This window comes from Triturus cristatus, chromosome 4_1 (assembly GCF_964204655.1).
Source record: "Triturus cristatus chromosome 4_1, aTriCri1.1, whole genome shotgun sequence".
Classification (NCBI taxonomy): Eukaryota; Metazoa; Chordata; class Amphibia; order Caudata; family Salamandridae; genus Triturus; species Triturus cristatus.
In genome coordinates, this window is record NC_140585.1 from 1,190,649,347 (window position 1) to 1,190,677,031 (window position 27,685).

Consider the following 27,685-nt stretch of genomic DNA (forward strand, 5'->3'; position numbering starts at 1 on the left):
TTTAATAAAAATTGGCTTAAGGTATTTTAACCTAAGAGAATGATAAAATTTGCAAAAAAGTAAAAAGTGGCGACTATTCTGTCGGGAAATACTATCGCACGGACAGGGTATATCTGAACTGGTTCTTGTATTTGGAAATGCAACCAGATGGTGAGCAATACCCAGTCTGACGCGTGTTAAAACATACTGATGGGAAGGACGGGTCACATACGCAAGATAGGGTTGGAACCCCGAAGTTAAATTTAGATCTTTATAAAATTTCACGGTGACAAGGTTGCCAAAAATTTTATCTCGCTCTGCCTTTCGAAAGTTTAAAAACGCTATCTTAATTTCTTTCTTTGAAAAAGAAACAACCTCCTCTGGCTCGCGGAGTGCATCTATATTGAAAAGAAGAAGATACCAGCGGTGGATGTATCTCAGCCACTGTATGCGTGAGGAGTGGTCCAGGCCTATACAATCAAGAATAATATCCTGAGTGAATCGAGTCTCTGGTTTAGCCCAAATAGAACGCCACAATAAAAGTGGCCGGACTGCTGCTAAATCAGAGATAAACTCGATCCCAACTTCTTCGTGAATCAGCAGAGTGGAAGCAGAAGGGGGAACACATAACAACCTTCTTAAAAACTTGTTTTCCTCCTTCTGCAGAGATGTACCCACACTATGGCCCCATACACCTGCCCCATACAGTGCAGAGGAGACACAACGAACATTGTATATGTTCATCATGTCTAAAATGCTACGTGAGCCGAGTTTAGAGGCAAAACGAAAAATACTGCCGGTAGATCGCAGCATTTTTAATCTTATGGAATCAAATTCCGAGGTCCAAGACCCGATATTATTAAATGTAATTCCTAGATAACAAAAGGACTTGACAGGAGTCAACTTTTCCTTATCCAGAAAAAAGGTATGCTTTACCTGCTTAGCTGCCCGACCGCATGACATAACATACGTCTTAGTTTTATTCACGCGTAGCCGCCTAACTTGAATAAAATGAATAAAATTGTCAATTAGGCGCTGAAGGCCCAACTGTGTACGGGATATGAGAACAGCGTCGTCCGCGTAAAGTAACAGCGGAACAGGTTTACCACCAATCAAGGGGGCATCTGCTGGGATGTCAACCAGTGACCGGTCGACGTCGTTAATAAAAAGGGAAAATAGCAACGGGGCCAAAACGCATCCCTGGCGTATGCCCCGAGACACTTTGAAAAACGGGGTACATTCGCCATGGGTGCCATAGCGGACTTTGCAGGAAAGTTTTTCGTAAAGTCTAGCTAAAAAGTGGACTATTTCCCTCGGAGCCCCTGCATCTAGCAAAACCTCCCAAAGAATAGTGTGGTTAACCAAATCAAATGCAGTGCTCAAATCAGCAAAACATAAAAAAAGGTTGCCATTTTTAGCCACAGTATATTTTTTAATTAAAAGGTCCAAATTTACGCATTGCTCCAATGTGCCCAGGCCTTTCCGAAAGCCATATTGGACTCTAGTTAAAATGTTAAAATCAGCTGCCCAATCTTCCAACCTCTTGAGCAAAATCCTACTCATCACCTTCACAGAGGCGTCCAATAATGAAATTGGACGATAGTTGGAAGCCTCTGATTTATCACCTTTCTTGTGTAGAGGAATAATGACTGATTAACCCCAAGTGGGCGGGGGGTTAGTTTCTGCCGCACAATTAAATAACCTCGTCAGGATGGGAGCCCATAGTGCTGGTTCATCTTTGTATAAATCCAGCGGGACCCCATCGGGGCCAGGGGCCTTACCTCCTTTGCTTGAAGAAATTGCTTCATGGCTTTCTTCTAAAGTAATTCCCAACGGAAGGGGTAGCCATGAGATAGACTCAGGTAACATTAGCTCAAGAGGTAACCCGTCTGGGTTAAAGATTTTGGAAAAGTGACTGACCCAATCGCTACATGCCACATAAGATGTTAATTCTGGAACATCTTCCTTATTGAGAAACGGGCTGTTAATGGTTTCCCAGTACAGTTTGCAATTTTTGGTCTCAGCTGCTTCCTTCAACTTATCCCATGCCTCGGACTGTAATACCCTTTTCCTGGTTTTAATTGCTGTTTTATATCTTGCCCTACAAAATTGTATGTCCGTCTTAACACGTGGGTTAGTGCCTAGAGCATTCTTTAGATCATGGAGGGCGACTATACAGGTCTTATCGAACCACCCTTGCTTCGGACCGCTCTTTGATAACGAGGCCTTAGTAAAAATACCATCAATAGTACTATTCATGGAGATAAAGTGGACTAATAAACAGCCTAGGTCACAATCATCCTCCAAGCAGAAACTAATTTGGTTCTTACATCTGGTGATGACCTCCTTCTGCTTAGCCTTGGAATTTAGACCAGTCCATTTGATCCTTAGACCCTTCGGTCTAATAGGTACTAAGTCAGTAGAACATTTCCCACCTGAAACCGTCGAGGTACCATGCCTCAAAAGGGTAATACGAAGGCTATTATGGTCACTGAGACTTTCTTCATTTACATGCAAATCAGTGAAACCTCCACTGCTAGACAACAGGATATGATCTATAAATGATCCTGCATCTCTACCTGTAAATGTAGGGCATATTTTCGCCTGATTGTTTGTGTTGCAATTTAACAGGTTCATGTCTAAAGTGACTAGCATATTATTTAATGTGGAGCCATAACTGCAATGTTGGAAATGAGGAGAATCCTCCCTCACGCCCAAACCCCCCCAATGACTACTCATTGCTGCACCAAAGCCACAGATGTTCCCGTTGGACAAATGGCAGGGCTGCAGGTTAAAATCCCCTGCCCAGACAACCTCGGCCATTCTTTTCGAGATACCAAGGGCTTTGGTTATTTCCCTTTCTAGAGGCGGTAGAATATCCCCTCTAGTAGCATCAAAGAGGTTGTTATAAAAGTTTATCACAACTAAATCGATATTCTTTTTACACTCCAACCTTATAACTTGGCTATGAGCCCCAACTGTCGTGCTGTGTTTAACTGTACAATCGCACAGCTTGGTAGATATAAGCAACAGGAGGCCCCCCTTAGCCCTACCCGAGCTCGATTTGGTGGCTCTGAGACAGTGGGATATGTACCCTTCGATGTTAATAGGATCCAGACACCAGGTTTCCTGCAACAAAATTAGGTCAAATCCCTCCCCCAAAAAACTGGTCCAGAAGGGTGTACCCAATTTACTGGCAAGGCCAGCTATGTTCCAGGAAACAAGGGAGAGACCTGCTGGTTTACCAGAATCACCAACTACAGATTGCTCTGGCTGGATAACTCGTAATAAATTAGAACCAACTTCCCGAGAGATGATATCTGGACTTAATCTGGGAATGACAGTATCTGTACATACATCATAACTATCCCTGTTTTCTAAGCACCAGTAAGGTATTACTGATGACACCATTGGGGATTCGGGGAGTGCAATTAAAGGTGTAACAGGAGAAGCACTCGCCGTGTCTGAATAGGACAAAGGGATGTTTAAATCCAAAGCTTCGGTAGAGCTCAGTCAATCTACCTCATCCAACACAGCATATCTGTTGGGGTGAGCAAATTGTGAATACAATGAGTCTTGGGAAGGGGGCAGGTTCTGCCATGCTTGCTGCCACTGGGGTTTAACTGGTTGTGGTTGTAGTGGCTGAAAGGGTTGCTGCCACTGATGGGCAGACTGAAATGAAGGAGATGGAAAAAGGGGAGGATGTGACCAATGAGGATTAACATGGTGCTGGGGAAAAGATGGAACATGTAGTGGCTGCTGGTGAAAATTAACAAAATGTGGAGAAAAAGAAGAAGAGGAATAAAGTGGTTGCTGCCATGATTTGGTAAAATGTTGCGGGAGATACACGGATCCTCTGTTACTTTGTAAAGTGGAACAGGGAGGGTTTAATCTTGAAGGCATCGGTAAAAAGTAAGATAGGGGGAGTGGGTTAATTTGAGTCGCAGGACCACTGTTAGGAACATTACATATATAACTGACTGTCCCTATATCTCTAAAATTAACTGTAATTACATCCCCCGCTATTGTTTTCTTGCTTCTGCCCACCCAATCCCCTCTGCGTACAGTAAGAATTTCACCATTCATACCGTTGGGTAGAGGTTTATGTAGGTGAAACCATTGGGCACATTTGTTTCTTAGTTCGACATGACTTTCTTTTACACCCTCCTTCAACGGGGGGACTGCTGTCAACACGACCACAAAAGGGGAAACCTCTGGTGGTAAAGTGATTGACCTAAAACGTGCCTGCTTTGGTTTAGGACCTTCGGGTATATTCGTGGAAAGGGAAGGTGCTAAAAGGGTATTAGATTTCCCTACAACATCTTTTACTTGTGTAGTGGTGGTATTGTTGCCAACAACAAAATGTTGAGAAGTCGAAATCGGTCCCACCACCCTCGAAGTGGGTATAGATGTAGATTGAGCAGAATTACTCCCCGTTTGCATCAAATTAGGTATAACTGGATTCCCAGGGGCTACAGTTACTTGAACGTTAGTTAATACATCTTTAGGGGGCTGGATACATGGTGAACATTTGGGGACTGATTCTGTACTCCCATGTGGCTGATCAGGCCCTTGCCCATTCGTTTTTTGTGGCCATTTCGAATGTATTAAAGACGTACGCCTATCCAGTTTGGAAATTAGAGGCTTAATTTGTGCTGCTATTGTAGCTTCAAGGTCTAGTTTTAAATCTGTTACCAAGTTTTGCACCCAGCAGGGAATACCTGAAGTCTTTTGTGGGGTAGGGGAAATCAAATTATGATTCCTAACTGTAACTTTAGCTTTGCTTTTTCTCTTAGGTATAGCCTTTGGGAGACTGGTGGCCCTTCCCCAGGAAGCTGTAGGTACAGGAGCTGTTACCACCTCGTTAGACCCACTCAGACATGGGGCCGCTATGGCGGGAGACTGACAGGCCTCTAGGTCTGGAGTAACCTCTAGGTCCGCAAAATCCGATTCCAGGTCTGATATGGCAACCGATAAATCAACAATATTTGGCACAATCGGAGCACTATTGGTGGGTATGATTAGGGGTAGGGAGCAGACATTTGAAGGCTGCAATGCGGGTGATTTGACATTGGCAAGGGGACCCGGGGATGAACGCTTAGCATTTGCAAGATCCATGGAAACTCTTTTTTCCAGTACAACAATACTTTGATCAATAGTCTCATTTACACGGGAAATAAAAAGGTCTATAGGTCCTGTCACCTGTGTGACCGCCGCAGCTTTTTTCGCACTGCTTCTGGTTCTGTTACGCATGGCCGACATCTGAGCACACAGTCAGCAATAAATGATGTAAAAGGTGGTGGCCGTTGAAGATGATATGCGAAGAAACAGGACACAGTACCGCCTACCTTAGACGTTAGTTAATGGATATAGGCAATAAGTCAGGGATTCAGGGCCAGGGCCGTCCTCATCCGTCCTTGAACGGCCTTAAACGGCCCGCTCTTTGCCCGGTCTTCGCCCCGGGCTGCGTCCCGCGCGCGTCCCGCGATACGCGGTCCAAAGCGCGTACTTTAAAGGGAAGTAGATTGTTGGGGCGTGGCGCTGAGAGGGGGCGCGGCTCACGCGGGAAGAGGACCAGCTGGAGTTGTAGGATGCTGGTCCTCGCAGTCCCGGGGCCCGCACCTCACCCTCCTCAGCTGCAGTGTAATCGGTGCCGGCGTCCCAGCGACTCCTCCGGTCGATGAAAGGATCGTTGCGCTACTCCAGTAGCGTGACAGGGACGTGACAAGGACGGAAACAGAAACAGACGTCAAGCAAACCCAAAGCGAGAGGCCAGTTACTGTTCAAGGTATATACATGACTTTGCCTCTGTCAGTGCCCCATTGAGAGACTTAACAAAACTATAGTCCCATTTCAATCGTCAAATGATTGAACAAAGCTTCAAGAAAATCAAGCATGCGTTTGAGAATGCCACCGAAATGGCATACTTTGATCTGAAATTGCAGACAGAGGTTTTTGTTCATGCAAACCCTGTGGGGTTGCATGCCATCTTTGCCCACCCAGCACACTGTGCATCCCAATGCCCCAAAGCACATTGAGACTTATGCTAGCTGAAGTTTGTCATCAATGGAACGTGTCTATTCACAACCTGAAAAAGAAAGCCTTGCTGTGGTCTGAGCTTGTGAACATTTGTGTTCCAATATGAAAAGCATTTCACAGTTGTCACCAACCACAAAGCACTGCTCACCATTTACGGCAATCCTAAAGCAAAGATGTCCCCTCACATTGAGAAGTAGGGGTTGCGATTGCATGAGTGTGATTATATGATTGTGCATCGTCCAGGAAAAGATCAAAACCCTTCTGACTACTTCTCACGTGTGCCAATACAGTGTCATGGCACCACTTCTAAAGTGGCTGATGCTTATGTTAACTTTATTGTGAAGTCCAGTACCCCTGCTGCCATATCAGAAGAACAAGTACTTGCAGCCACGAATACTGACAGGGATTTGCTGATTTGACATTATTACACACTAATCGTGGCAAAAACATAATTGACCTCTTCATGTTGACCTTGAATACCAGAAATTCAAAAATGTGCAGGAAGAACTTACAGTAACCCCAGAAGGCTTAATCTTATGAGGGTCGAGAATTGTAATACCAGAGAGTTTGAGACAAAAAGTTATTAAACTGGCTCACGAGGGACACCTTGGAGTTGTCGCTACGAAAGGATCTCTATGGGACCTAATGCGGTTCCCTCAGCCTGATGAAAGAGTTGAAAAAGAGTTAGAGGCATGTCGTTTGTGCAACTGCTTATCATCCATGACAACCTCACATCCGTTAAACTTGTCTGATCTTCCAAAGCGAAGATTGCAATTGATTTCTTTGGACCTCATGGCAATGGACATCATCTACTAGTAATTATTGATGAATATTCCTGCTGTCCCCTAGTTGAAGATCAGTCATCAACTATTCACGAGAGTCATTGAGAGATTGAAAAGTATCTTTGCAACATGGGGTGTTCCTTCAGTTTTGAAATCTGACAATGGCCCCTTGATAAGATTTTCTCTAAATGTCAAGCATCAGAAAAGAACTCCTCTCTGGCCACAGTCGAATTGTGTGGTCCAGAGATTTATGAGCACACTTAAGACCAATCAGCACGCTGTGCTGGAAAAGCTTTAACTCAAATGAGTTCTCCAGTCTACACTTCGTGCAAACACGTCAACTCCGCATTCTACTAAAGGTGAAAGCGCTGCCACCTTAATGTTTGGGAGAGCCATAGGCACCAAAGGGCCACAATTGACCAATGAGAGATCTATTGACATTGATAAACTTCACACTACTGATTCGTCTCACAAACATCAAATGAAGACCTATGCGGATAGACGTCACTGTGCGCGAAGTACTGTGTTCAACAGAGGAGATAAAGTTATTGTACTGCAGAAACGGAAACACAAGTCTGATGCTCATTTTGATGCTGACCCACAGAGGGTTGTAAAGTAAGGGACAAATGTGACTGTTCACTGTCCTGGAATGTCCATTACGCAAGATTCTTCACATTTCAAATACCTGCCTCAGCCTTCGCCAGCTCCAGATGTCCGCAGTGAGATTGGTCCACCTGAGCTTCCGGAGAGCCCTATGACTGTACCAGTGTCTCTGTCACCAGTGCCAGTTATGGACACTTCTCCTGTAACTCCACAACCAAACATGACCACAGCTGGGTGATTAATTTGAGCACCAAAATTAATTATTGAAGATTTGAAATGTATAGATGTATTATTGTTACTTTTAATTTAACAAAGGGGGAGATGTAGTGTCTTGTGAGTTAGAGATGATGGGATCCTTTTGATTCCTGACGGACTCTGTAGAAAAGTAACGTTAGTGCATGGCTGATAGAATTCATGATGTAGAATGTTCAGTTAACTGTTACACACTCAGGAATAACGACGTGTAATACCAAGCTTCGTGTGTGGCATGATTATTTGCATGTACCCAGGGTGTGGAGGACGCTACAACCCCTACAACTTATTGTATACCTAAAATCCCCATTGTTTATGGGTTTACTGCCCAGAATACCTTCAGGGAAGAATTGGGGAAATGGCCACTCTCCCCAGGCAGTTGATGTGCTGTCTGAAAAAGAAGTCTTTGAAAGCCCCGGGCCGCCAGCTCTTTCTAGCGGCAAAGCTGCTAACTGAATTTCACAACCCTCGCTAGTGGCGTGCAACAGCTCTCCTGGCAAAACCAGCAACACCCTAGATCTAAATGGACCCCTGCTTCCTGACAAGATGGGCTGAGAACAGCTAAGTTAGAGTGGGCAGCCCTAAGCACCATCTGTACCTTAGGAAATAAGAGGTTCGAGTCAATGGTAGACGCCCTCCACCCACTATTTTCTGAGGGTAGATATAGTTTACCCTGCTGCATAGCTGGCCACATTTTCAGTGGAGTGCCACATTTGTTTCCTAATTCTCCCGGAATTCACAGAAATATGCTAAACTCGTCCTGTTGTAATTTTCTGACACCAGTATACTTTCAGCAGTGCCTGCACATTGTCTGCTATTGTTCCGGCAGCAACGTGCAGGCGAGGAAGGGGCTTATCAAATTCCAGCTACGCTCATAGCAAAAGCCGACGTTAAGGGGTCATTAGGCATTTTTTTGTTGGAGTATCCTGGCTGGGAGCTATCAGGAGCCTCATGCCTAGATGCAGTGGAGGGGAAACAAACACTCACATTTTATCACTTCACAGGTACTTAAGAGAGAAAGGCTTTTAACTTTGTTCAGTCCCTATATATAAGAGATATGCATACGTTATAAGAATGTCAAATGTGTTGGTTGCCCCAGTATTTAATCAAATAACAAATTTACTGTGCTATATTAGAAGGATTACAATTTATGAACTGCAAGTAGCAAAAGGATCTCTGTCTTAAAAGTAGGAGCCTACTTCATCATTTACATGAAATAGAAATCTGTCATCTGCGTGTTACATAGTGTGCTTTGCAGGAGACATAATATCCCTCTATGCTACTTTGACTCAGAACTAGGAGTAGGCAAAAAAATGGGTCACTGCAGCAAATACGTTATCCTCCAGAGCTATTATACCATTATTATTATTCCCTGAGATTTAGCTGACACATATAGACCTCTGCAGCAGGTGCCTGAACCCCATAAAATATTTTAAAATACAGACATTGCAACCAATTAAGCAGAACAGATTGACCGCAACGTGTCTCCTTGTTGCGAATTTCTTTATCGCATGGTTTAAAAAAAGAAATGTATAAGTTTAGGACCATATTTTGCGTCTGGGTTGCGTCAATATTTTGGCTCAACCCCAATGCAAAATCTAGTTTCTTAGCTATTGTAATGTGCTCAAACCAAATGTGCTCATGATAGACATGCTCAACATATGTGAGCTCTTAAGATCCTATGTCACTACCTGTGATCTGTGAGGTCTTGGGTTGTGATGCCACTTCCTGTGGTGCCACATGCCATGTCATACGTTGTGATGTTACGCCCAGTGATGTCGCTTTCTGTTATGTCACACCCATTCTGCCTAACTTGGTGCGTTACCTCACTTCTATTTAGGTCGAGCCTGGCAGCGCATGCGCTGCTGCGAGGCATGCAGTGTTGGAGTATGGCTTTGAAGCCCTGCTCACTCTTCGCCCTTATTTTTAATTGGCTTGTGTCATTGTCTTTTGTAAACACTGGTTCCGAGTCGTTATTAGGCTTGTTAGTACCTCCTTGGTACCGGCTTGTCTGCATTTGTTACCTCCCATAACGAGTGGACCTTTTACTTGTCTTGTTACACAGTCTGCTTTATCTTGGCTGTGAGCACTATTATGTTTAATGATTTACCCCTATGTCACCCACTACGTGCAGCACGCCGCCTGCTTTAATTTTTTTTTTACTAATGGTGGTCCGCTTTTACTATAGTGGCTGCGATTCTTTATTCATTTCAGCAGTGCTGTCCGCTTTAAGTATAGTGGGCGCGCTTACTTAATATTTATTTTTAGTTTGTTTACTAGCACCCATGCGGCGCTTTCACATTAATGGAGGCCACGCCCCTTTCTTTAGACAAGCCGCATCTATAGAAAGGTGCGTGGCCGCTACTAAAGTGAAAGTGCGGCATGAGCGCTTTTACAAAAAAAAAGCATCTGTTTGTCAACTTGACAAACAGATGCTTTTTTGTCAAAGCGCCCCATGACGCGGTTCACATTAATGTGGGCCATGCCCGTTTTTTAGACGGCTTGTCTAGAAAACAGGGCGGGGCCTCCATGGCTGTGAAAGTGTCGCATGGGCGCTAGTAAACAAACAAATATTTGCAATGCAATAGGCCTCGCATTTGCAAGAGTTTAAGCTACTGCATTGCCAATAGCTCAAACTCTTTTAAATGCGAGACCTATTGCATTGCAATGCTTGTTTAGGACTTGAGCCCCGGAAATAACTGAGGGCTAGGTAAAAGGGACTATGACACATACAATGCAGTGGGGTCGTCCGAAGGCAGCTAAGAATCTATAGGGGGTGGGGACCTTATTGGAACTGCACACCAGAATCATAACAAAACACAATAACAACGTAATCAGAATGTTAAAGTGAGGCTCCTATATTGCCTGCTGTGCAGCTAGGAAGGAGAGAGTTGGATGGTCTAAGGCTGAGTTTATGTACATCTACCTGTGCTGATTTACTGGTATTCTATGATGTTATGTGCTTTGATACAGTGAAGGCTCATGGGAATTGTAGTTTTTTGCTTGAATACTTTATTATTGTCACTGTTAAATGGACGCTGATTATCCAAATTAAAGAGAAGAAGGTATAATCCCGGGATTCAGTGTGTTCTTAACGGCTTTAAAAAGCTTTATGTGTCATTGAGAATGTGTGATGCCCTCTAGCAGCACACGGCCAGTCAGCAGACAGGCAACCCGGCGTTAGCTCCAAATGAATGCAGTGTAAACCCAAGGTTGTTCCCTTTCAGCTAATTTCAAAGTAGAACTGAAGTGACTCACTTCTGGGATTCGTGTCGTTGCGCAAAGGAGCAGTGCAGCACTGGGAAGCGTCGGGTTACTTTAAACGCTAGATTGCTTTAGTGCGCTGGTTGCTCAAGGGTCTCAGCGGCTGACAAGCAACATTTGGCATAAACTACTCCTGGTCTGCCAGCATCCCTATGATCAATCCACTCGTGTGATAACCATGATTGAAACAAGAGGCACTACCTGCTATAAATAACAAGCATTTGCAGTACAATAGGTCTCGCATTTGCAAGAGTCTAAGCTATTGGCGTTGTAAATGACAGTGCCTTTTACTCATCTGTTTTGATAATTAACACATAAATAAAAGGCATGCCAATAGCTCAATCGCTCGCACGTGCAAGACCTCAGCTGCTTGGAAAGTGAAAGCGTGCATGGCGCGCTGAAATGTGCTGGAAAGTATGTCATGCCTGCAGTAGGAGAAAGGTATTAAAGAAAAGAGAGCTTACAGACTAAATTAGACATACCGTGTAACAACAGAAGTAAAAGGGCCAGTCCTCATGGGAGGTAACAAGTGAAGACAAGGCGGTACTAAGGCGGGACGAACAATCCTATTAACGAATCAGAAGCCTCCAGTTACAAAGGACAATAGCACAAGCCAATGAAAAATATGGGCAGAGAGTGGCAGGAGCTTCAAGTCCATACTCCAATACAGCATGCCTCGCAGAGCAGCGCATGCGCTGCCCAGGCTGAACGTAAAAAGTGAAGTGGAACACCGGCTATAAATGAATGCATTTAAAATACATGTTCCTCTGTGTCAATTTGCCCGCTAGCTGTAAGGCTGTCAGAAAACCTTTTAACTGGTAATTTACACGGCCTGCACTTCATTTCTGCTAATAGGGCCACTTAGCAACTTTGAATGAGCACCTCAATCATGTACCTATCACAGTGTTAACGTACTTTCCAGAGTTTAAAAATTGGGCTAATATCTGACATTTGCCTGATTACTTGCTCATAATTCCTTCTACTCACCACTAAGTATCACTCAACGTGTCCCATAGGTAGCAATGAAATGTCATACATAAGCATAGTGAAAAGATTGAAATGTGAATCTTAAATAAGCATACTAAAAACTTGGTAGCTTTGTGTATGTAAGAGGGTTTCCACTGAGTTGTAGTTTTCTCCTAAGTCTTTACATCTCACAGGAGCTGCTCTGCAACTACAGAACTTTGAAAAGAATTGCATTTAGAATTCAAGATCTAGCCCTTGTTTCCAGGTGGCTTTTAAACTGTTGTGAGTAGTCATCCTAACCTCTAAAAGTGTGAGTCTCACTCATAAAGAGTGAGAGTTGAGGTATCCGCATCATGAGTTGGGATGTTTGACATGGAGGAATAACTTCAGGTGATATTTTGCAACTCGAATAGCAAGTCTCTCTGGACCTGGAATTATCAGGTCCACAAACTCCATACCAGATAATTGCAAGATAAGAGACACCATACCTGACTTTGCTGCTGCAGGGGCAGAAGCCTGCCCAAATCCCAGCCCACACCCCAACCCTCAGACCCCACCCCAAACCTAAACCTCTCCCTCCAGTCACCATCCTGCAAACACTTTCCACCTGCTCAGAGAAGGCAGAAAAAGTCCGTGCTTTTTGTCTGAATCTGAAAATATTCCATAGTAAAGGGTCTGAGAAGTTATTCCCCATTCTGGGGGCAAACGTGTAATCACCGGAATTTGGAGCAGGGATACCTCCCATATCACCACATTAAATTAATGGGTAATGAAGGCCAACATGTTGTAGTATATGTATGGGGTTTCCAATAATTAGGTGAAGACGCCTTATAGAAATATTGTGGGGAAGAAAAGTTCAGGCCTGGAAACAATGATGATATCAGTGATATATGATGTTTAGATAAGATGAAAAAATCTGTATTTTCGCAGGGTGTCACTAAATTTGTACATAATGCTACATAATGTATTGTTTTTTGATCGGCTATTGATTGCTGACGAATTAACCTGTTTTTTCTACACCTGCATTCTGTTACGTGCCGTTACTGCATTTATAAGGGAAACAGCCATTACATCACAAGCTGAGCCGTGCATGCTGTTTCCACGCAAGCGGAACAACACTTCCCTGAAACACGCATATGCATAGTTAAGGCCAGAGGCGCAACTAGAGTGAAATTTCGGGGGGGCCTAATTCTTCCAGCAATTATCAGAGTAAAGATGCAGGGGCTCTAAGAAGGGGTGAAAGAACAACAAAGCCTCGTTAACAAGTAAATGGTCTTTTAAAGACCGGTGAAGTACTCGGGTGCGGCTGTGGGTGTGCCCGGGAAGCTGTCTCAGCCCGGGCTGACACACACGACGGGGGGAGGGGGGGGCTGAAGCCCTTTGAGCCCAATGGGCGTTGTGCGCCTGGGTGAGGCAGTGGGCGGTCTAGATGTGCGGATGGGCAGGAAGAGAAATAGGAAAAATCAGGAGAGGAAGCTCCGGGACGCTGCCTGGTAAGTGGGGCTGGAGCCAGGTTTTGGGAGAGGGTATTTTGTGGGGCTGGGGAATGGTTATAGGGCTCGGGGTAGTTTTTAGAGCTGGGGACGAGATTTTAGGGCTCAAGGCATGCGTGGTAAAGGAATGCGTGGTTAAGACGCATTCGTTGTTGCTGAGACACATGTGGATTAGCAATGTGTGCTTCTGTCATACAACCCATTTATAATGTGAAAGAGAACTAAAAGTCCCAGAATACAAAAAGTAAAACATAAGGCTATGATTTCTGACTCTTGTCAAGTTGCAATTTAAGAGTTCGGTCAATCTTAGAAGACTAATCCCATGTAGTGATCCAGATTTGTAAAAGTGACATATTTGGATTAAAGTTAAAATGTTAGCAGATCTATGTAGTGTCCTGACTTCTGCCTGACTAAGGCATCACTTCCTGGCATTGGCAAAGACAGCCACAAGTTCAGGAAGTGTGTATGAAAAGGAGAAGGCGGGCCAGGCAGAAAGCATGTGAGTGTCTGCAAGTAAGGACACTTGGCAGAAAACGCCCTAAATTGTAGCATCAATACAATGTGCATTTACACACTGGCTTAAACTGAAAAGCATAACTTATTGTAACATCCTCAATGCCTTTGTGAAGATGCTTATCTGCTCTGCAGTAGTATGTGAGTTGAGATCACTACACTGGCGACAAAGTGGTTTTCCAACTCATCTACGTTGCTTGATCTTTGCCTATCGTGCATACATTTCTGCCCATGCCCCTTGAAGAGGACTGACGGATGTCATGTCATTCCTGGAGGAAAGAAAGCTTGTTGTGAAAGCAAAATCTGGCACTTGAGTTGTTGCTGATGTTCAGTTGAGGGCCCAGTCCATGCACACATGTGTTGCTTCTCTGTGTCCCCTCTGATCTTCAGCCTCCTAGACACGGACAATCTCGGCCCGAGATGGTGCAAAAGGAAGAAAGAATGTCAAATGTAAGTGGGTGCCCTTGAAATTGAAAATGACAGCAACTGATATGCCTCTTGATGCATTGTGTTGGTCACAACACCATAAACATCATCATCCAATTTGACGACAATGAGACGTCAAACTCAAAGAAAGTTTGCTGGTATACTTTCTACCAAAAAAGAACGTTGACTGTGAGTGGTTCGTCTTGTTGTCTACAAAGACTGGGAGAGACTGAATCATATGTCATGCACTTAAATGAGCTTCTCCAGCACTGTGATTTTGAAAATTATAAGTGTGAATAGGTGCTTTGGACAGAATTTATCACAGGCTGTGAATCTGTTGCTTTTCTTCAAAAATAACTTCAAATGTCCCACAAACTGGACATGCAAGTACCTCTCACACGGCTGAGTAACAAGCTGAGACAATGAGCAGAAAGAAGCATAGAAATGCCCCAAAGACAATATCTTGAATTGTTACACCAAAGACAATATGTAGAATTGTTCCTTCTACCATTACGGCTACTGCTTTCCTTACAAAGATCAATGCCCTGCTACACACAAAACCCGCCACAGTGCGATAATGTGGATCATTTTCAAACAGTCGGCAAGAGTCAAACAGAACACGAAAGCATGCTTCGACGCTTTCATCTATTTTAGAGTACAAAACACAGGATGTAGGTTAGTCAGTCAGATTTTTGGGGGGTGTGAATCTCAAATTTCCCAACTAAAATACAATTGGCCACAGGGTGAATGTTTGAGGTGACCAAGGTTCGGTATAGACTTTTCCCATGAAGAGAAGGGTCAATAATGATTTGCATTAGATAGGCCTCTGGGGCTGATTTAGAGTTTAGAGAAATGTACTCTTTTGCAGCGACGACAGAATGCCCTGTTGGATGAACTCAAGGACCATTTGCCCGATTTTGAGTTGGGCGGATAGTTTTATGCTGACAGAGTAAAAGTTACTTTGTCAGTGTAAAACTTCATTCGATGGCCCAGTGGAGTAGGTGCGCAATCCGAAGTAAACCATCTGACCGCCTGCCGTATTAAAAGTGGTTGATCAGACTTTTTTGTTGTTGTTTTGTTTGTTACTGCCCTTTACCGCCAGGTATGTCCTGGTGGTGAAGGAAAAGAAAAAAAGAAAAATACTCACACCCTGGGAGGAAACTGGTTTGGGGGTCATTAGTTTTTGTTTTGAAAAATAAAAAAAACTTTGGAGAAATTTGATGGTGAAGCATCATGTTTGATAAAGCGATCTGGCAAACTTTTCCTACATTGACAGGAACCACCATGACGGTGATTCCTGCAGTGATAGAGATGACTGCCGGGTTGGCGCACACCTCTAAATTTGGTGGGCAGAGTAAAGGCAGCAAAGCCCTCCACCATCCTGTCTTCCTTCACTCCGTCTCCTAAATCAGGTCCTCTATCTAGAGTGGCACAGTGGACAAAAAGAAAGGTTTGGAATACTACCCAAGAGATTGTCAGTGGCTAGACTGTTAGGTAGCCTTAGTCCCATCACCTCTTGGTGTTTGAGTGCCAGTAGTGTGCCTGGAAATCTGAGACTGGCATAGCTTTCCAAGCCTACTACTGCGAATGTTTGTGAATTCTAAAAAGTAGTACATTTGCGTCCATTCAAAGAGTATTTCCATGGGTACAGATTTGCTACTTTTTTGGGGTAAACCTGTCGCTAAGGCTATATTTACAAAGAAATGGTGCAGCGCAGTGCAGCAAGCAAACGTTGTTGTCCTGTGTCACCGGAAGAGAGCGGAACTGTGCCATATCTTCAGAGAAATGGTGCAGTTGTGCCCTCTCCACGCGCTAGCACACTTTGGGCTGCCAATGCAGGCAACCTTGCGCCATAGTGCAATGGTGCCTACATTATGGTCGGGAAAGTTTATGTGTTGGAACGGGTACCTTACTGCACAAAAACTCTCCTTAGCGGCTTTATCATCTTTCTGCGTGAGCTGCAGAGCAGCTAAAATGTTCTCTATTAGAGGCAATGCAATGACTGATGATGATAATGACAGCCTTTTGTCTGAACTTGTATTAGACATTGAAGTGCATGGAAAGCCTATTTCCTTTTTTGGGGGGCACGGGCACCACAACAGATGTGATGACTATTGTTGCTTTTGCAGACCTGCCAAGTAAACCACCACTGACACCCGCCAACGTCTGCTGAAATGATTATGACTCACTGGGCATCTCAAATCCCTTGGCCTGTTTCGCAGAAAACACTCACCCACTCTCACCTCATTGATGTGAATGTTCATGTGCTGGATGCCACTGCAGGCAGTGGGTGTCTGCTACGTTTCAGTTCCGCACTGAAAATGGGCCTGCTTCAGGTGCTCTGCCAGATCACCGCGCAAGTCACTGAGATGTTAGAAAAGATGGTTACGCAATTGTTTCCTGAAATCTTCCAAGGAAGCTGTATACTTCACAGATTCGCCAGATTCACCTGCACATTGATGATTGGCGGTACCAATGGCTCAGCATGTTTGTGGATTACCTATCAACATTCAAAAACAGCTTAAGGATTAACTTTATAATTTGATAAAACACAGCACCATTGAACCTGTTAATGGCTCTACGTGGCTGGTTTCCCCTCTTGTCCCTGTGGCCTAATGTCATGCATGGGATGAAACTCGAATCTATGTAAACATGCACCACGCAACCCCCAGTTCAAAAACAGACACCTTGCACCTCACATCCAAGATATGATACACCAACTCATGGTGCAAGATTCTGTTCAAACCTCGACTTGAATAAACAATACCATCAGCTGGAATTGGAGGAAAGCTTAGGGTACATCACCACGTTTGCCACCTGCCTTGGCCCATACAGGTATACGTTCCCCATCTTTGGCGTGTCCTCAGCAGCCAAAGTATTCCAAGAGGACGTATACATTCAAAGAACCCCCAGCTGTCTAAATTACAGTGACAAGAAACTTGTATTCAGAGGGGCCAATTCACAAACTGAATTATATAGACTATTTACCAGTACTTCAATAGTACTACAGAAGAACTACAAAATGCTATTTACAAACCTACAAGCGTAAATCTCCACCTCCCCATCTCTTACCATTTCTATGGGGAGATCCTCACACATGTAAGTGTACTACTTAGTAGTAAATGTGGGAGGAAACAAGGGGAGTGGCTGGAAAAGGGTCATACTTACTACTAAATGGGAATGGTTTGGGAAGGAGTACGGACACAGTTAGGGCGAGACATGCACCTACCCACAAAAGAGTATGCCCATTTCTATTCACAAATTCCTCATACTAAAGTTATTAGAGCCAAAGAAAAACCTTAGTAAATTACTCAAGCACAGAATTGGTGTGAGTCCAGCAGCACACATGGCCAACCACTGGTACTGCAACACCCTCGGCTGACGAAGACTGAGCTACCATGACCAAACGTGTGCGCTGTGACAAATGGGGCGAAGGGCAGGCAGGGATTCATACACAGGGTCCTCTAAAAGTTCTGGAGTTTTCAGATCCACACCAAATGTTTAGGTTATCCACAGTGGTGAAGCTAGAATACCATGTGCTCTTGTGCAAGCAAAGAATATGGACCACCCATCATCTGGTCTGGTTATGACAAACCAGACACTAATTGAGGTGAAGCTGGCCCCTCGCCCTGTGCCACTGCACCTGCTGCACCCCTGGATAGCCATATACGACCATACATACAACACATCCACCTAGGAATTATTTGCAGTGCGGTGATTACTGTGATACCTCACACAAATTGAGTCCACCTGGACCTACATTACACACCACATACATTCTTGTAGCCCCTATCTAGGGTCTAGTTCGTCAATTTGAGAGTGGTAACTGAATTTGCAGTATAAACCTGAAGGCATCTGGAGTTTACGTAACCCTCATGGGCCTTTGCATGTAGGACAAATGGTTGTAACATTTTTTCATCTAAGCACTATAAAAGTTAGGCTGTAGCTCGACTCCAGAGAGTGCTACAGCCTTCTGCTCTTCTTGTAAGACCATCATTATAACCGTCAAACCCTTCTCTGCCGTAAATACAGGGCGTTGTTTTCGAAAGTATAGTTCAGGCTGGATTTGACCTTTTATTAAATGTTATTACTATGTCTCATTACCCTTGAAGAGTCAAGTTTGCAGATTGAGCCTTGCCTAGCTGCCTGCTAGCCACCCACAGAACAACAGTGCACCAATATCTGGCAGACCCAACAGTAGTCCTGGGGTTACCAAGAGTATCTACCAAGAACCCTGCCCAACGGTCACTCGCTGGGCCAGGAAATGGCGTCATTGCCACATTCCAGAGTCATTGCAGGAAGAGTCAGCGCAAAGTCCAAGTTTTTGAAGATGTTTTGTAATGATATCAATTTCCGGTCGTTTAAAGATCACAATGAGCGTCAAGGAAATTATTCACTAATAAGGGAGGCTTCTTTTAGGCTCAGGGAGGCTTGGTCCGTCTACCTTTTCCCAACAGCTCACTTACATTTTAATCACTGCCTCTCACTTCAATGACAACGGTGAACAATACAGGGATCTTTTACCTGGCACTGACTCCCCAGAGCCTCAAGGCGCTGATATCACGTTACCCAAGTGAACAAAAGATGCTACTCCTGGTTGTAGGGCAACGAGGGCATAGAAAGATGAGACACAGAGCTCGCCTTGGACGGCACTGATAGATTTTGTATTTTCCAGGCACCATTCCGGGTGATTCCTGAGTGATTGTACGAGGCACCCTTGCCTACAACCATGGTATTGTGAGAGTAAACGATTGTGAGCAGTAAGGTGTAGAGAAATTGAAGACTGTCTAAGCACAGCGGTTGTATTATGTAAGCACTGTGTGACATTGTGTATCATAGCTCGGTTGGTGTGTGTGCCTGCTGCAGAGGCCTGTGTGTTATATGCAGCTCACAGATTCCATACTTGGTAACACTGATCAGCGGGTTGATGCACCTCCTGCAAAGATGTCTGTGATCATAGTGTTCCGGGTTCAGTCCTCCTGGAGTGGCTGAGTGGATTTCATGCACGTATTGCAAAGATCCCTGAATAGCCCTTAGAGTTTTAGGCTAAAAACCCGGTAAAGTAGCTCACCGGGTTTTTACACGTGCCGCGGTTGTTTGCGCGCAAATAGAGATTGCTCCGTCTAAACATGGCAAATTAATGTTATTGTTATTTCAGTCACTGCAAAGATCTGTGAGTAGCCCACAGGCCACAGATTCAAATCTGAGCCGTGGGTTAGTGCACCTGCTGCAGAGATACGTGTATAAGCTGAAGGTTATATGTTAAAATACTGGCGACAGGTTAGTGACTTAAAGAACATATTGCAAGCATAAGAGTATAAACTTCAGGTTTAATGTTGAAATGCGTGAGGCATCGCTTAGTGAGTTAATACATATACTGCAGACTTATGTGGGTGACCTACAGGCTAAGCGTCCACATCTTTGTGGCGCAGTAGCATGGTGAGTTAGTGCATCGACTGTAGTGCGCTGTGTGTAGCTTTCAGTACTTAAGTTAAACACCCAAAGGGCTCGAGTCCGCCTTTCCTTTTTCCAAGGTCGAGGTCGACCACTTATCTGCAGGCCAGCTAAAAATAATCATTATTTCAAGCACAACAGGCGTGCGGTTGACGAATATACAGGCATTTTGTTGAAACACAAAAAGCCCATCGCTTGAATCAAAATGGTGACTGTGCGAGGCATTGAATCAAGAGAGGCAAACTAATGAGATTTGACAGTTTTCCATCAAATACGCCCCCTCCTCCCCCAACTGCCCCTATTTGGTGGCTTGACCGTCCCTAAAGCTGACATGTTCTTACACTGACTGTCCCATTTTATGGAGATGCGAGTAGAAGAGAGGTGTTCCCTCATTAACCTACTTGGGGGGGGGGGGGGGGGGTAGAGGTAAGTAGAGTGAAAAGGAATAGTACATGCAATCTGCATATACGAACAATTGTCGTGGAGACATCAAGATAATATGCAATGGCGCAGCATAAAATGATAGGCCCCAGTGGCACACGAGGAAAACCAACCCTTCAAGGGGCCCCCAACACTTCATGGGGACTCCATTAATCCCAAGGCCAATGTATATCTGAGAGATATGGGAGAGTCAGTGCCCCCCCCCCCCAACACATGGGGGGGGGCATCAATTTCCTTCACGTCACCGATGCCCACCGCTCCTGCAGAATTTGGTGAGGTCCCCTGTGACTCCCATACCTCACAGATATGCATGAACTTCAGGTTGAATGGTGGGGGCCAATGGAGGGTGGGGTGCACTCTGGTGTAAGGGTGCCTGCGTTTACGCTAAGTTGTTAAACTTAGCGCCATCGCAGGGGGTAACATGAGGCTGCACCACATTCTTGTAAATATGGTGCAGCCTTGCATTTCCGAAGTGGCGGAGCACAGCGTGAAGCCAAGGAGGCTAACAACACGCTCCGCCACTTTCTAGCACAAATCCCCCAATGTTTCTAAGTATAGTACTGTGCCAGCTAGACACTCGTGTCCCCGGTCTACTCTGGGAAAAAGCAGCAGCCAGTAGTGTTTCATACCTGTCAACTCATACTGTGCCACAGTGTGACACACCATATCGGCTCCCATCACAGGGTCTCCCGATGAGGAGCCGATATCACACTGCCGCAGGAAAAACGAGCTGAAAACCACTGTAAATAGTGGATTTCCAGCACGTTTCCCGAGGCTTTGAACTGCCGAGTTATTAAGGGGTGTGAAAACACCCCAAGACGTGGGCACCAGTTTTGGAGGAGGGTGATTGGGGCCGAGGGCAAAAGTGCCTCTCTGGTGCTTCGGGCAGCACGAGGCCATGCCCCTCCAGGGCCCCGCCCTCTCCTCACGCTGTGACATTTCTGTCTTAATTGGCAGGTATGGTGTTTCCTCATTGGTTCTTAGTGTGCCAGACCTCCGGCAGAACTGCGGATTACTCTTAAATTGGATATTTCGGAGTGTACCAAGCACTGTGTTCCTCGCAGGGTAGCACTTTCAATAATTTACCTGGGATCAGGCATTCAGGGATTTGCTGTGCATCAATTTGCATTCATGAGGTTCGAACCACATTGTGTTGTTTTATGTTTACATTGATTTTGAATGAAGCAGACCTAAGTGTGTGAGACAGTCAGGAGAGAGGGAGGGGTGAAGGACTTTACAGTGTGTTACCCTACATTCTAGGTACCAGGAGGTCTGGGAGGCAGCTGGTAGTAGACCCCGCCACCGACTTGCGCTCACCAACCTAATAGCAACAACAGAAATCCAACTAAAAAGCCCTGCGCCTGAACCACCAACATACAGTATTCGTTATTGTCGAAAATAACCAGTCAGATACATTCTCGTGCCCCAACCCTACCAGTCTTTCCTTCCCGTTATTTTACAGCGGAGGCGTTCTGGGTACTTACCTGTTCCGTTTGGGCTTGGTAGCTCCGGTGGTGCCCAGGGGCGCCGGCTGGTGGTGCGGTATGGTGCTGGGAGGCCCTATTGCACTTGCAGTACTCAGGGACATCCTAAGGATTTTGGGGGGCCCTGGGCCAATCGTATTTTGGGGGCCCTTGTGCAGAACAGCTGTGAGTTTATGATCAAACTTCAGCTTGTATGCCCTCTTTGGCCAGGTCTCTGACTGTGCACAGGCACAATGGTGCAAATTATAAACGTGTTTACATCTAATATTGACGAATAGTGGCTTGTGTATTCAATATTGTACCACAGCAGCAGCTCACTAATGTTACTGCAAATAATCCCTGTGACCCTCCCATTTCTCATATGTGAGGTCCTGTTTTGATCTAAAAGAAACTTTTTTTGATAGATCTTGCATGAAACATAAACACATTTTCCTGCAAAATAGCTGTAATATATTCTCACACATCACAAACATTAAAAATACATTTAAGGAAAACGGTATTTAAAACCATCTGTTTAAAAATGATTTAAGGTTTCCAGAGCAAGACTCTCTGCAGAACATAGCTGGCTCTACCAGGGGCCCCCTGAAAGGCCGGTGCCCTGGGCCAGGGCCCACTTTGCCCATGCCTTAAAACGTCTTGTTTGTAAAGGCCTTCCGGGCAGGTGCTCCGGTGTGCATGTGCTCCCCACTGCGTAGGTGACAGACACTGTGCAGGCCCCTTAGGTGTCCCCGCTGCGCACGGTTTTTTTCAGGGCAGGTGTACCCCACTCTGCTTGAGAACAAAATTGGCCGTGTGAGGTGGGGCCGTGGCTTAGGAGTGGCGGGTCCTTATACCCCGAGGCCTTCTGCCCCCGTCCCCCGTCCCCAGCCCCCGTGACCCCCTTCTTCCCCGAAAAATAAGATATCAAAAGGTTGTTGAGGGTGCTGGTGAAGTCATAGGGTGTTTTCACACCCCTTACTGGGCACAACCTCAAAAGACGAGCTGGAAATGCACTCTCTGCCGTGGTTTCCAGATCGCCTGGCCTGCCACCGTGAGATTTCGGCTCTTCGCCGGGTGACAGAGTGAAGGAAGCCGAAATCGTGCAGGCAGGTGTCCCCTCTGTTCAGGTGTCACTCACAGTGCGCTCCCCGCCGTTCAGGAGTCCCCCAATCTCCAGGCGTCCCGTCCCCCCCGTTCAGGTGTCTAGTGACGCAGTGAACCCCTCACTTAAGCAGCTTTAGCGGGGGCTGTCACTAACACCATGGGCTGGGGAACTGGGTCCCACTAAAATGCTAATTTGTTGTGCATGGGCTTCTTCTGTCTGCAGGTCTTCAGACTAAGTGCTCGTAAAGAATACTTGTGAGGGAATATGATGACAGAGGGGCGCGGGGGTGGACACACGTACAGCAAAGGAAACGGAGGCAGAGAAGTGAGGAAATGATGACGATGGGGTAATTAATAGAGAAAGGGGCACACACAATTGAGCAAAAGAGGAAGGGAAGGAGATACTTAAGACTTAAGATGGTCAGAGGAGAGAACAGGAGGAGAGAGCAAGGAAACGTGAAAAGAATAAGGAAGAAAGGGTTAAAGGAAAGGCGAGAAAATGGATGGGTGTAATGATGAAAGGATAAATGGCAGAGTGAAAGGATCGATAACTAGTGAATGGGGTGGACAGGTGAAAAGATGGTTACATGGAGATATTGGTGGGTAATATCATGACAGGATGTATGTATAGATATATATGAAAGGAGGAAAGTATGGATAATAGATGTGTGGGTGAAGAGGAGAAGATGCTAGGTAAAAAGAAGAAAGATGGTCGTAAGGACGATGAACGGGTGAACACAATCGACTTACTCACTTCTCGTGCTTGGTGAGGTTAGTGGTATGGTTCAAGTGGGGGGTATTTTAACTTTCTGGCTAGTCCTTCCCCTTCTGTGCAGTTGTCGCCCAAGTTCAGGTGTCCCCTCTGTTCAGGTGCCAGTCTCTGTGCGCTCCCCGCTGTGCAGGGCGCAGGTGTCCCCTGCAGTTCAAATGTTGCCTCTGTTCAGGTGTCAGTCAGAGTGCGCTCCCCTCTGTGCAGGGGCACCACACCTTGCAGGCGCTCCCCACCGTGCAGGGGTCCCACGCGCGTCAGGTGTCCCCACTGCGCAGGTCTCCCCGTCTGCGCGCGCCTCCTCAGTCCAAGTGTTGCCTCTCTTCAGGGGCCTCCTTCGAACGGGCGCCATCGCTGCGATGCTTTATAAAGAGGGCGGACACCCGCTGAGGGCGGAGAGGAGGGCGGGGCGCCAAACCCTTCACCTTCGCACTGCTGCCCCAGGGCAGTTCTGAACATTGTGTTTGTTATAGTTGAATAACCTGTGGGGCGGAGGGTAGGGGTGGGGACGGCCTGGGTCACGGGTGTGTAGGAATACACCGGTGAAGGAGGTGTAGTGAATGTTAGAGCTGTCTGACAGGGCCGCAGAATGTAGTGAGGGGTCCGAGGGCCCCGCATCTCTCAGATATTCACAGACCCTGAGGGGTATGGGGGTTACGTCATGCGCCTGGACAGGGCACATGTGAGTCTGTGAAGGGGTGTGTGACCTCAGGAATAGGTAGCTCTCTGGTGTCTGGCACAGTAAAGGCATGCGTCATACATGATGTATGGCCCGAGGGGCAGTCGGGGCTACTGGAATTATGCTGCGGGAGGGGGGACCAATATTTAGGCGGCAGGCTTAATTTGCTGCCTAGAAACGATGAATTAAAGAAAGAGGGAGCCTCCTCTTTCTCATACAGGTGGCGTTTCAGCCTCAAACCTCCCCGTCCCCTCCCCAGCAGGGGTGTCAGGTGGCATGGGACACGTGAGACAATGGCTCATACCGCTCACAATAGACTCCAGTAGTCAGTCTCTGGGGCTTTACAGGTCACGCCACTCCCAGGCCTCACCGGTTCAGGCCTCTTTCAAGTCTCTAGTCCTACACAAAATAATCTAAGGCATGGGTACTCACAAACACTCTCCAAGGGGGCCGCAACGTTTGGATGTGATGGAGGGCCGCACTGATGCCAGTGGGGGAGGGGGGATGTACAGTGCTGAAGGGGAAGCGAAGCATGTATATCTACTGGCTGAACTCAATTGCGCAATGTGAAACCAGAAAACCTGGGATTAATCCATCTTCTCCACTTGTGTGTGACCCTGGGCAATTATTTTATTTCAGTTTCCCTCCTTTTTTCCATTATCACATATAAGAGGACCTCGAAATACATGACTTCAGGATGCGTCTCCTGTGCTTGGATGTATTCACTAATGGCATTTTTGTCAGGGTTGGGGGGCTATAAACGTTTCTAGATTCATTTTTGAAAACCAACACTTTAAAACAATACTTCTGAATGCACTGCTATAATTTGATTTACTAAGGTGAAATGGTTCTACAGGTTTGAGTTTTGAAAAGACTATTGTATTCTACATGTTTGCTGTCTTTAAAAATAAAGGTGTTCCTAAAGTTAAAGGTCTAGTTACTACCTTTTGTTTAACTGGAATTAACCTTTAAATAAGGGCTTGCTGTATATTTAACATTTGCTAGACTTGGCACCATTGGCGTGAGTCTCCCTTCCACTTTTTGCTGTTGCCTCATCTGTTTTTGATGGTCCAGATGCTTTGGTCACTTTGCCACTGCTGTTCAGTGCCAAAGTGCAAGTGCTCCCTATTGTAAAATAATTTAATGGATTAGTGATTCCATGATTGGTTATTTGATTTACTTGTCAGACCCTAGTACAGTTCACCATGTGTGCCCAGGGCCTGTAAATCAAATGCTGCTGGTGGGCTTCCAGCACTGATTGTGCCCAGGGTCGGACTGGCCATAGCGGGCACCGGGCAATCCCCCGGTGCGCCACATGGGCGGGGGCCAGTTTTGGGCCCCTGGGGGCCGTCTTTGTTACACGGCCGTTTTTGCAGCATAGCTGCAAAATCGGCCCTGTAACAAAATCGGCCGAAAACCATCCCCGGCAAAGAGCTTGGCGGCACCCCCCAAGCCCCGGGGAGGCCGGCCGAGCACTTTGCTAGGGCCGGTTTTGATTCCCAGTCCGGCCCTGATTGTGCCACCCACAGAAGCAGCTTGTAAAATATGGCTCAGGCCTGCCATTGCAGAGCCTGTGTGCAGTCTGGGACTGCCATTTGACTTGGTAAGTGCACCTACTTACCAGTCCCTAAATCTTCCCTTTTCTACATGTTAGCCACCCCTAAGGTAGGCCCTAGGGCAGGGTGCATTGTATGTGAAAGGTAGGGCATACCCTGATGTGTGTGGCATGTCCTGATAGTGAATTACAGCCAATTTAGTTTTTCACTATTGCAAGGCTACCTGTTCCCATAGGCCAGAATGGGCAGTTTGATTATAACATCTTATAATCCTAACTGACCCAGGGAACATGGTAGAAAAACAAATTTAGTATGCCTGAACTCAGACTGATAAACTACATCTTTTAGTGAAGTTGGTTTTAACATTCTGTGTTTGAAAATACTACTTTTAGAAAGTAGGTATTTTCTTGCCTAACCATCCAGCTTGCCTCTGCTAGGTTGTGTATTGCGTGTCTGGTTTGTGAGTGAAAGGGGCTGGGGTTGCTCCAGGAGACAAGGTGAGTCAGCACTAGGCTGAATAGACCTATCTGCAGTGGGAGTGGTGGGAGGAGTAGCACCTGGGCCTGAATAGGGCTGTGCCTGCCTTCCACAATGCTGGCTCCACCTCCTGTGGTGCTTCTGATGACCCTGGCCCACACTGGCAAAGGAAGAAGTTGTGCACTGGCAGAATGCACCCAGAATTGGTTTGGACTAGGTACAGACACTCTCTGCCTTCAAAGACAAAGGATTTATGTGTATAAAAAGAGGGACCCAGACCCCAGAACTTTAGATCACTCCTGGGAAATAAAGAGGAACCTTTGCCAAGGAGAAGAAACTGGAGAAGCTGAAGGAGGATTGCTGCCCCTGTGCTGTTTGCTGTCTGGGTTGGGCCTGCAGTGGTTACTTGTTGCCAAGGAAAGAAGAAAAGGACTTTGCTGTTTGCTTTGTCATCTTGAGGAAGATCTCCAAGGGCTTGAACTGAGCTTGCCTCCTGTCTGAAGTCTCAGGGACACAAAGACTTCACCACCAGCTCCCCCTGAATTTCCTTGCTCGGAATTCTAACCTACAGAGAGGTGCCTGCAGCTGTTCAGGACCTCAAGAGACTGACGCTGGGAGCTGGAAGTGCGACGCAACGAGGAGAATCGTGTCGCTGCGGCAGCAGTTGCCATCGCATCGCCGAAGAAGCCTGCAGCCTACGCAGCTGTTCGCCGTCGCATCGCAGACGAAGCGTATTACATCACCGGAGAAGCGTGCCGCCGCCGCTGAGGTCGCTGTTGCATCACCGGAGAAGCGTGTCGCAGGGCCTGTCACGGCTCCAAATATCATCGATTTTGCCGCACAGCCATCGGGCGTGCACGCATCGCACCCATGTTGTCGCATTGCATCCAAGACACCATTTTGTCGCATCACACCGAATCGTCGCATCGCATCGAGGCGCCATCTTGTCGCGTCGCACCAGATCACAATAAGAAACCAACGCATCACCTCCTCTCCGGTAAGGAACCGACGCATCACCTCCCCTGCGCTGCAATAAGGAATCGACGCATCACCTCCCCCGAAGGAAGGAACCGACGCATCACCTTCCCTGCTAACCTTTTTTTTATTTTGCGTGACGCATCCAAGGTACTTTGAGAGTAAAGTGTTGCATTTACCATCTACCTTGAACTAAGCTATTTCTACCATTCTAAAGTCATATTTTTATTACAGTATTGTGGATTTTTGTTGTTTGGTCTTGTGTTTTTTTTGTGTTCAAAATATTTTATTGAAATTTTATAATGAACAACCAAAACATAGACATACAAAAAAGAATAATAAGCTAAAATATCTAATACAATACGTACAATATCATTTTCATATTCATTTCAATAGAGAGGAAAATAGTCATATTCTTATAAAACTAAAAAAGGGGTGGGGAGGGAAACA

At 45.9% G+C, this 27,685-nt stretch overlaps 1 protein-coding gene across 2 annotated transcripts in view; it reads right to left on the bottom strand.

The window, feature by feature from the left end:
- Positions 1 to 23,922, bottom strand: part of DHPS (deoxyhypusine synthase) — a 166,088-nt gene extending 142,166 nt beyond the window's left edge. Inside the window, exon 1 of one of the 2 annotated variants that reach the window (XM_085654452.1) lies at positions 23,534 to 23,922. The gene's annotated coding sequence lies outside the window, so the exon portion shown is untranslated. Of the gene's footprint in view, positions 1 to 23,529 lie in introns of both variants that reach the window. The other variant, XM_085654454.1, reaches the window with a different exon arrangement.
- Positions 23,923 to 27,685: the final 3,763 nt, after the last annotated feature.